Source organism: Dasypus novemcinctus, unplaced genomic scaffold, assembly GCF_030445035.2.
Source record: "Dasypus novemcinctus isolate mDasNov1 unplaced genomic scaffold, mDasNov1.1.hap2 scaffold_132, whole genome shotgun sequence".
Taxonomy (NCBI): Eukaryota; Metazoa; Chordata; class Mammalia; order Cingulata; family Dasypodidae; genus Dasypus; species Dasypus novemcinctus.
Window position 1 is genome coordinate 825,063 of NW_026688151.1, and position 11,847 is coordinate 836,909.

Here is an 11,847-nt window from a genome sequence, read left to right on the forward strand (position 1 = left end):
AATGCTTGGGTTGTTTCACTCAGCATAAGGTTCTCAAGATTCATCCATGTTATCACTTGTGTTTTCAGTGTATTCATTCTTAAAGCTGAGTAGTATTCCATTGTATGGATATACCACATTTTGTTTATTTATTTATTTATCCATTCATCTGTTGGTGGGCATTTGGGTTGATTCCAACTTTTGGCAATAGGAAACAATGCTGCTATGAACATTGGTGTGCATATATCGATTTGTGTCCTTGTTTTCAGTTCTACTGGGTATATACCCAGCAGTGGAATTGCTGGGTCATATGGCAAATCTATAGCTAGTTTTATGAGAAACTGCCAAACTGTCCTCCGGAATGGCTGGATCCTTCTGCATTTCCACCAGCAATGGCTGAGTGTTCTCATTCCTCCACATCCTCTCCAGCACTTGTAGTCTGTGTTTTTGATAGCTGTCAGTTTCATGGGAGTAAGATGGTATCTCATTGTAATTTTGATTTGCGTTTCCCTAACATCTAGTGGTTTTGAGTATTTTTCATGTGCTTTTTAGCCATTTGTATTTCTTATTTGGAGAGGTGTCTGTTTAAGTCTTGCCACTTACTAAGATGGATATGTTGTCTTTTTATTTTTTGAGATATAGGAGTTCTTTATATTTGAAGGATATTAGTCTCCTATCATATACATGGTTACCAAATATTTTTTCCCATTGGGTAGGCTCTCTTTTCATTTTCTTGACAAAGTCCTTTGAGCTGCAAAAGGCTTTAATTTTGAAGAAGTCTCATTTATCTATTTGTTCTTTTGCTGCTCGTGTTTTGGGTGTGAAGTTCATGAAGACATTTCCTATTACAAGGTCCTGTAGATGTTTCCCTAAATTGCTTCTAAGGTCCTTGAAGTCTTGGCTCTTATATTTAGGTCTTTGATCGATCTTGAGTTGGTTTTTGTGTAAGGTGTGAGCTGGTAATTCCCTTTCAGTGTGTTTGGTTTCTTTGGGAATATCATATGTCTGTATCTATAAGGTTCTATATCAGAATTTTCAAATTGGTTCTATTGATCAGTGTGCCTCTCCTTGTGCCAATACCATGCTGTTTTCACTAGTGTACTATGTTTTGAAGTCAGGTAGTGTGTTTCCTCCAATTTCATTTTTCTTTTTCAATATGTATTTGGGTGTTCGTGGCCTCTTTCCTTTCCAAATAAATTTCATAACTAGTTTTTTCTAGTTCCTTAAAGAATGCTGTGTTGATTTTTATTGGAACTGCATTGAATGTGTAGATCAGTTTTGGTAGGCTAGACATCATAAGAATATTTAGCCTTCCTATCCATGAACAGGGAGTATTCTTCCATTTGTTTAAGTTTTCTTTGATTTCTTTGAACAGTGTTGTGTAGTTCTCTGTGTATAATTTTTTTTACATCTTTAGTTAAATTTACTCCTAGGTATTTGATTTTTTTTTTACTATTGTAAATGGTATTTTTTTCTTGATTTCCTCCTCACATTTTTCATTATAGCCGTACTGATTTTTGCGCATCAATTTTATAACCTTCAACATTACTGAACTCATTTATAAGTTCTAGAAGTTACATTGTAGACTTCTCAGGGTTTTCTATGTGTAGGATCATATCATCTGCAAATAGTAAATTTTGACTTCTTCCTTTCCAATTTGAATGCCTTTTATGTTTGATTCTTGCCTCAATGCTCATGTAAGTACTTCTAACACAATATTAAAAAGAAGGGGTGATAATGGGCATCCTTGCCTTGTTCCTGATCTTAGAGGGAAAGATTTCAGATTTCAAAATTGTAAATGATATTAACTGGGGGTTTTTCATATATATCTTTTATCATGTTGAGAAAGCTTCCCTCTACTCCAATCTTTCGAAGTGTTTTTATTAAGAAATAGTGCTGTATTTCGTCAAATACTTTTTCTGCATCTATAGATATGATCATATGATTTTTTTCCTTCAATCTGTTTATGTGATTTTTACATTAATGTATTTTCTTATGTTGAACCATCCTTGCATACCAAGAATGAATTCCACCTGGTCATGGAGTATAACTAATTTATTGTGCTGTTGAACATGATTAGTAAGTATTTTGTTGAGGATTTCCACATCTATGTTCATTAGAGAGATTGGTCTGTAATTTTCCTTTCCTGTGGTGTCTTTATTTGGCTTTCATATTAGGGTAATGTTGGCATCGTAGATGAGTTATGCAATGTTCTTCTGTTTCAAATTTTTGGAAGAGTTTCAGCAAGATTGGTGTTAGTTCTTTATGGAAATTTTGGTAGAATTCACCTGTGAAACCATTTGGCCCTGGGCTCTTCTTAGTTGGGAGGTTTTTAATGACTGATTCTATCTCTTTACTTGTGATTAGTTTGTTGAGACCATCAATTTCTTCTTTCATCAATACAGGGTGGTTATGTGTTTCTAGGAATTTGACCATTTCCTCTGAATTGTCATTTTTGTTGGAATATAGTTTTTCAAAGTATCCACTTATGATAGTCTTTATTTCTGTGGGGTTAGTGGTGATATCTCCTTTGTCATTTCTTATTTTGTGTATATGCATCTTCTTTCTTTTTTTCTTTGTTAGTCTAGCTAAGGGTTTGTCAATTTTATTGACTTTCTCAGAGACTCAGCTCTTGGTCTTGTTTATCTTTTCAAGTGCTTTCTTATTTTCTATTTCATTTAGTTCTCCTCTTATCTTTGTTGTTTCCTTCCTTCTTCCTGTGGGATTACTTTGTTGTTTTTTTACTAATTCCTCCAAATATGCAGTTAGTTCTTCAATTTTTGCTCTTCTTTTTTGATGCATGAATTTATGGCTATAAATTTCCCTCTCAGTACTGCTTTTGCTGCATCACATAAGTTTTGGTATGTTGTGTTATAATTTTCATTAGTTTCAAGGTAGTTATTAATTTCTTTTGAGATTTCCTCTTTGACCCACTGTATTTCAAAGAGTGTGCCGTTTAATTTCCATATGGTGTGAAATCTGGGCCTCTGGCCCTTGCAGATTTCCAGGTGATAGTGGTGTATTAAAGCCCCCCACTGTAATTGTAGAATCATCTATTCCTTCCCTTAGTTTCTCCAGTGTTTGCCTCAGATATTTGGATGTATTCTTGTTAGGAGCATAAATGTTTATAATTGTTCTTTCTTTTTGAATGATTATCCCTTTCACTAATATGTAGTGTCCATATTTGTCTCTCATAATTGTTTTGCATTTAAAGTCTGTTTTGTCTGATATTAACATAGTTACTCTTGCCATTTTTGGTTATTATTTGCCTGTAAGATTGTTTTCCAGCCATTCACTTTCAACCTCCTTGAATCCCTGGGTCTAAGATGTTTTTCATGTAGACAACATATAGATGGATCATACTTTCTTATCCAATTTTCCAGTCTGAGTCTCTTGAGAGGTGAGTTTAATCCACTGAATTCACCATTATCATTGTCAAGGAATTATTTATATTAGCCATGTTTTCTTTGGATTTGTGTTTGTTATATTTTGTTTGGTTTTTACTTTTTTTGTCTTTTTAGTTGTTCTTACACTCTCCTCCAACTCTGTCTCTCCTGTTTTTTTCTTTCCTCCTATACAACTTCCTTTAGTATTTCTTGAAGGCCAGGATTCTTGTTGGCATACTCTATTAATTTCTGTTTATCTGTGAGTATTTGAACTCTCTATTATATTTGAATGTTAGTTTAGCTGGATAGAGTATTCTTTCTTGGATTTTTTTTTTTTTTTTTAGTACCTTGACTATGTCATACCACTGCCTTCTTGCCTCTATGGTTTCAGATGAGAAATCAGCACTCAATCTTATGAAGCCTCCTTTGTGTGTATGGTTATTTTCTCTTGCTGCTTTTAGAATTTTCTCTTTGTCTTGAGCATTGGATAATTTGACAGGTATATGTCTTTGGGTAGGCCTGTTGGGATTTATGCTATTTAGGGTGCATTGTGCTTCCTGGATGTGAATGTTCATCTCCCTCAATAGGTTTGGGAAGTTTTTATCCATTGTTTCCTCCAACACCCTTTCTGTTCCCTTTCCCTTCTCTTCTTTTTCTGGGATGCCTATAATGCCTATGTTTTCACATTTTGCATTGTCATTCCAGTCCCAAAGTCCCTGTTGAATTTTTTCCCTCTTTTTATCTATCAATTCTACTATCTGTTTGATTTCAGATGTACTGTCTTCCACATCATTAGTTGCTCTCCCTCATAAAATGTGCTGTTATTTGCTGAGAGTGTGTTTTTGATTTCTTGGATTGTGCTGTTCCTCCCCATCAAATCTGTTGTCTTTTTTTTTTTTTTTGCATGATTGCAATTTCTTCTGTATGTTCCCCAAGTGTTTTCTTCCTATTATTATCTCTTCTTTCACCTCATTAAATTGGCCCCTATTAAATGTTTTGAGAGCTTTAATTACTTGTTAGATATTCTACTCTTCTTCCTGTTTTTTAGTTTGTTCATTGGATTGGGTCATGTTTTCCTGATTATTGGTTTGGTTTGTAGTTTTTTGTTGCTGTCTGGTCATCATTTTATCTTGCTAGTTTGATTAACTTCTTTGTCTAGTCTCAGGGATAATTAGTAGTTGTTTTTGCATACATGTTAAGTCTTCTCTTTGCCATTTTGTTCTTCTTATTCTATTTCCTTGCTGTTGGCTCAGTTCACTTGAAGGAAAATATTAGGGCAAGTGAAAGCAAAACAAGTAAGAAAAGAAAAAAGTAGAATAGTAGTATTGATAGTAAATGTTAGCAGAAGAACCTTGTAAGATCTAGGAGAATGGGTATTAGACTCATGTAAGCTGTGTAGAGTTAGAACAGTAAGAAAAATGGAGTATCTATAATGAGACAGTAAACTGAATATGGGGAGGAATATAGTATGAATTAAAAGACCAGTGTGGTCAGGAAAGTGGGAAAGAGAAAGGAAAGGACAATAATATAGAGAGTGAATAAAAGACAAAACAGCAGAAAGATATTAGAAATAAAAATTGAGGGCTAAATTAAGAGCAGTGGAATGTAAGAGAAACACTTAATGATGGAGGATAAAAAGATGTAGAGGAAAGGGGTTAGCATTGGAGGCCAAAGTCAGTACACACAGAAAAGAGGAAATCGAGAATGAGGAAACACAGCAAATGTGAATCAATTCCTGCCACACCTAATATAAAAAAAGAAGAGAAAGGGAAAAAAGGGGGGGAAGGGGGAAAATGGGGGGTAGAAATGCAAGCAAGAAAAACAGGAAGATGAAGAAGAAGAAGAGGAGGAGGAGGAAGAGGAAGGGGAGGAGGAGGAGGAGCAGGAGTAGGAAAGGGCTGTAGGGGTATAAAGAGGAAGGAAAAAACGAGAAAATAAACCAATAAAAAAGACCAAAGTTTCAAGCAAGGAATCCTTTTTGCATTTAAATAAAATGCTTAGGATTCTGACCTTCCCCCTTTCTCCCTTTCTCACTTCCCTCTCTCCCAGGGCAGCAGTGAAGCTGTTTGAGGTGTCCAGTAGGAGATTCAAGTGGGTCCTTGGTTAAACAAATCACCAGAGAAAACAAAATGTCTTAATTTCCAAAGACAGAGTGCCCACACCTCACCAGGAAACCCAAATATGCTAATGGAAGTTTTCAAAACACATCTTACAGTCCATCTCCCTTAGGTGTGCTATAGGAGGGCTAGTTGATATTCTGACTCCACCTTCTTCCAGACCAAGTTTCCTATGCCAGCACTTTTAGGTAAATTGGGCTTTCTCAGCAGATTTGTCTCTCCTTTCTTCCCCAGGTTTCCCCAAGCCAGCTGGTATGCTCCTCCAAGCTCAAAGAAAAAGGGGGGGGGGGCAGGACCTGAAAATTAAAACCACACTCATTTTTCTCCTCTGCACCTCCCACTCAAACCATCCAACTTACAGAGTCAGTCCAAAACTGCAGGGCTAGTGTATTTCCTCACCACAGGGAGCCCTGGATTTGGGAGTGGGAAGTCTGGGATATTGCAGACTTGGGGTCTGTGGGTCTGTGGAATGTGGGCTGAGGTGGCTTAGGGGTCACAAACCTGGTGACCATGCTTCTGGGGAACACAGGGCTTGGGAATGTCACCACACTACTGACAGTCCAGGGAACGCCTTAGGGGGAAGAATCCCACCTCTCCACAACTTCTGACCTCAGTGCTAGAAACCTACATTTCTACCTTAGTGAGCATAATTTCTGTCTCTCCAAATCGATGTCCAAACACCTCCTGCCTTGCAAGTCCCCAAAACAGCCCACTGCAGCAAGATTCCAACCCTACTCAGCTGCTCTTTTGTGGGAGCAATTATGAAGTGCATTCACTCAGATGCCATCTTGCCCCACCCATGAGCTATCATCTTTTAATATCTCCATTTGTTCACCCCAGCTTGTGCTTAAAGGGAAAGTACATGTCCCTCATTATTTAATAGAAGATGAAGAAATGCAAATGCTGGCTGTTCTTTAATCCTCCCCTTGTTAGCCATGTATATCACTCTGGCTGCTTAGATCCACCCGACAGTGAACTCAGACACTTGTTCTTGCTGGATTTGGGAAGTATCAGGTCTCAAACCTAATGCCAGGTTGCCTAAGTTTGTTTTTGCATTACTTTTTTCCTCTGCGTAGTAACACTAGGAAGCATTTCTACCAAATGCAAGGCACAAGGTAGAAAGTACAGTTAAAATAATGCAGCACTTATGCAGAGTATGTTGGAAAACCCAGTAATCCCCATGCTCACTGACTCCAGAAACACAGACTGGGTGAAAGCAGCTTCAATTGATCCTCTACAAACCCTTCACACATCTTCCATCTTGTGCAAGACACCTGGTCATTCTGGGAGAGGTGTGAAGGTAAGTCAGCCTGGTTGTTGTCCACAGTCACCCTGCTAAGGCCAACAAGGCAATCCTTAGTACTGTCTTAAAGTTCTTGAGAATACCAGGGGTGCCATACTAAAGAAACTTGTCTCACAGCTGCTGGAAATCCTGGTGTGCCTGTGCTCCAAGTCACTTTACAGGATAGGGAGGACAGAAAACCTCCCAGCATGGGCACAGGGCTCCTGCTCCCACACCACCGCTGGCCAGAACAAGCCCACCATATTTCAGCTTCCTCCCACTGCTGCCTTCAAGCTTGTCCACTTTTGGTGTGGGTCCACTGTGGCCTTCACTTCTGCAGAAAGCATCACCTCTAGTATGGCTCCTACACTCCGAGGTTAGCAAGAAGTCCAAACCATGGCCAGTGATAAAGCTTTCAGTGTTTGATACTGTGAAAACTGGATAGCTCTTTGGGTTAAAAATAAACTTGTATCTTCCGACTTCATTGTAGACAAAAGAAAATTCTGGATGGATTTTAAAAGGTAAGTGAAAAAACATCTCTAAGCGCCTTCTAATCATCAAAGCAATAGGGAGAAATCACAAAGAAAATATCAACCACTTTGACTATATGTATTAGTCAACAAAAGGGGTACTGATGCAAAGTACCAGAAATCTTTTGGCATTTACAAAGGGGATTTATTTTGGGTAGAAGCTTATAGTCACAAGGTCATAAAATGTAAGTTACTTCCCTCATCAAAGTCTGTTGCCACATGTTGGAGCAAGATGGCTGCTGGTCTCTTTGAGGATTCAGCCTTCTTCTTCAGACTCCATGGTTCCAGCTTCTTCTGGTCTCAGCTGTAGGCTGGCATAAGGCTTGTCTCTGTGTCTGGGGCTTGTTTATTTATGGGCTTGGCTGCTCTGGTGTCTCCACAAGGTCAGCTGTAGACCATCAGGTTCTCTCTCTTCCCAGGCCTCTGCCATGTCTATGGAGCCATCTCTATTCCTCTGTGTTCTCTCCTGTGTGTTTACTTCCCCAGGTTCCAGCATCAAAACTCCAACTACTTCCTTTGCCATGTCTTTTTCTCGGTGAGTCCCTGCCCATCAAAGGGGGGAAGAATCGATGTCTTACTGATATGGGCCATTCGAACCCCTGATCATAATTTAATAAAGTAAAAGTGAAACCTCTGAAATTAATACAATCTATTATGCCCAGAGGAAGAGATCAGTTTACAAACATAATCCAATATCTATGTTTGGAATTCATAAACAATATCAAATGGCTACACTATATAAAAATTGAAGATATTTGAATTAAATCAAATAAAATCCAACATTTTGAAAAATGCATTACAACATGGAGAGATCATATTATCTTTAACATACATAACGTAGGATGTTGATTGGCTGAGAGTCTCCTCTAGGTGACAGTGTTATGTCCCCTTGAAGGAAACTTTGTAGGCAAACTCCCAGACCAGAAGGCCCTTCAGGAATCCAAGGAAGCCCAAGTGTCCCACACACTCTCCTGGGATGATGGAAGGTCAATTCTCCAAAGGAGGAACTTGGTCTCCTGTCAGGGAAAGTTCTGGAATCCAGAGGTTCAGAGTTACTGCCCAGCCCACTTGAGGACAGCTGGCAAGAAAGAAAGATAACATGAACCCCTGAAAAATGGCAGCGATATCATCCAGTGCTCTGGAGGATCGTAGAAGCTGGACAAAGACTCCATCAACATTGAATTGAAGAAAGAGGAAAATACCAGGTAAGACACAGGAGTGGCATGTAACTCTTGTGTTATTTAAGATTGGGATACAAGAAGAAAAAATTTGAACTCAAGGTGTCTTTTTCCAGACAGCTTTCTTCTTCTGTTTGTGTGGATTTGAATGAAAATCCAGAGGAAGATAGATTGCAGCTGAGGTATTGACAATGGAATCACAGGAGTTAATTACCTTCAAAGATGTAGCTGTAGACTTTACCCAGGAAGAGTGGGACATGCTAGATTCCTCCCAGAGAAAGCTAATCAGAGAAGTGATGCTGGAGAATATCAATCACCTGGTCTCAGCAGGTAGCAAAAGTGTCTCTAAAAAATGGGAAATGATAGAAATGATATTCAACCCACCTATCTGTAAGAAAGATACTTCTGAAATCATGTCATTGAGATCTAACATTAAAAGGAATTCCTTCAAATACAATTATTTGAAAGAAGATACCACTGACAGATCCACAGTGACACAATATGCTTTAATTTGCAAGACACAGAAACCATATTTAAGGAGTTCGATGGCAAAATTACACAGGGACCTCTCAGTTATTAGTCAGCATAAGCAGATTCATGAATGTCACTATTCTCATTTTAGAGAAGATTAAAGAACTCATACTGTCCAGAAACACTACTTATGCCATCTTTGGGGGAAATATTTTGTTCATTGCTCTTACCTTAAATGCCATGAGGAGACTCACTCTGGAGAGAAACCCCATGAATGTCTTCTATGTGGGAAATGTTTCAGTCAACATTCTTCCCTTAAACAACATGTGAGAACTCACACTGGTGAGAAATCTTATCAATGTCATCTATGTGGCAAAGGCTTCCATCAATATTCTAACCTTAAACAACATGTGAGGACTCACACTGGTGAGAAACCCTATGCATGTTCTCTATGTGGGAAATGTTTCATTGATTACTCTTCCCTTAAACAACATGAGAGGATTCACACTGGAGAGAAACCCTATGAATGTCATCTTTTTGGGAAATGCTTCACTAATTGCTCTTCCTTTAAAAAACATAAGAGAACTCACACTGGAGAGAAACCCCATGAATGTCATCTATGTGGCAGATGTTTCAGTCAACATTCTCACCTTAAACAACATATGTTAACTCACACTGGACAGAAACCTCATCAAAGTCATCTATGTGACAAAGGATTCAGTGGACATTCTGAACTTAAATGACATGTAAGAACTCATATCGGTGAGAAACCCTATGCATGTCATCTATGGGGGAACAAGGAAATCAAAGAAGACGTAAATAAATGGACGAATATTCCCCATTCATGGATAGGAAGACTAAATATTATTAAGATGTCTATCCTACCAAAACTGATCTACACATTCAATGCAATCCCAATAAAAACCAACAGAGCCTTCTTTAAGGAACTAGAAAAACTATCAAATTTATTTGGAAAGGAAAGAGGCCCTGAATAGCCAAAGACATACTGTAAAAGAAAAAGGAAATTGGAGGAATCACACTACCTGACTTCAAAACATACTACAAAGCAACAGTAGTGAAAACAGCATTGTATTGGCATAAGGAGAGACACACAGACCAATGGAATTGAATTGAAAGTTCTGATATAGAACCTCATATATAGAGCCATATAATATTCAATAAAGCCACCAAATCCTCTCAACTGGGAGAGAATGGCCTATTCAACAAATGGTGCCTCTAGAAATGGATATCCATATATAGAAGAATGAAAGAGGATTACCATCTCACACCTTATACAAAGATCAACTCAAGATGGATCAAAGACCTAAATAAAAGAGCTAAGACCATAAAGACCTTGGAAAGCAGTGTAGGGAAACATCTACAAACCTTGTAATAGGAAATGGCTTCATGAACATCACACCAAAAGCACGAGAGGCAAAAGAACCAATAGATAAATGGGACTTCCTCAAATTAAAGCCTTCTGCACCTCATAAGAGTTTGTCAAGAAAGTAAAAAGGGAACCAACACAATGGGAGAAAATATTTGGCCACCATATATCCGATAAGAGACTTATAACTTGCATATATAAAGAACACATATATCTTGAAAATAAAAAGATAAGCAACCCATTTAAAAAATGGGAAAAAGATTTAAACAGACACTTCTCCAAAGAAGAAGTACAAACGGCTAAAAAGCACATGGAAAAATGCTCCAAATCTTTAGCTATCAGGGAAATGCAAATCAAAACTACAGTGAGATACCATCTCACCCCCATAAGATTGGCAGCTATGAAAAAAAAAAAAAAAACAGAAGAATACAAATGCTGGAGAGGATGTGAAGAAATGGGAACACTCATCCACTGCTGGTAGGAATGCAGAAGGATCCAACCATTCTGGAGGACAGTTTGGCAGTTTCTCAAAAAACTAACCATAGATTTGCCATATGAACCAGCAATACCACTGCTGGGTATATACCATCAGAACTGAAAACAAGGACACAAACCGATATATGCACACCAATGTTCATAGCAGCATTGTTCACTATTGCCAAAAGTTGGAATCAACCCAAATGCCCATCAACGATGAGTGGATCAGTAAAATGTGGTATATACATACAATGGAATACTACTCGGCTGTAAGAACAAATACACTACAAACACACGTGATAACATGGATGAATCTTGAGAACCTTATATTGAGTGAAGCAACCCAGGCATTGAAGGACAAATACTACATGACCTCAATGATATGAAATAAGCAAGTTGCCTCAGAGAGCTAGAGACTGGAAGATAGGCTCACAGGAAATCGGGGTGTAGAGGAAGGATGTAAGCTGACATCTACATGGGTGAAATCTATGATAAGCTGGTGGTAAGTATGTGCACAAGGAAGAGATAAAATGGGGGCATAGGTTACCTTTGGGTGGGGTTTGCGGGTTTGAGGGGGGCTAGGGATGGGCAGATGGGTAATATTGCCCAAGAAATTGGGGAGAGGGAGGGGAAACATACAAATATAGGAGATTGTCAGGTGTTGGTTGAAAGTAAAATGCTGAGAAAACCTTTTCAAATAGAATTAGGAAAGTTACCTGTTTAAGATACTCAAAGGGGATAATTTGACACAGGACAGACTCCTAGGGAATATCTGAATGCTCATTTTGCCAGAGTGGCTTATACCATTGGGTAGAAACCCATATAATGAGAGTGAAGGTAGACCCACATCCTGGGGAGGACTAATGCCATCAAATAGAGGGAACTGTATCTCTCAAGAGAAAGGGTGGCTCCCAGGGCATTAGGGCAGTTGAGCAAGTCAAGCCCTCAACACTGTTGCAAGTATCTCTGAACATGGCTCCTTAAGAAACAAAGATTGACTATCACTGTGGGGCCCAAGGGGAGGGGGAAATAGATATTGA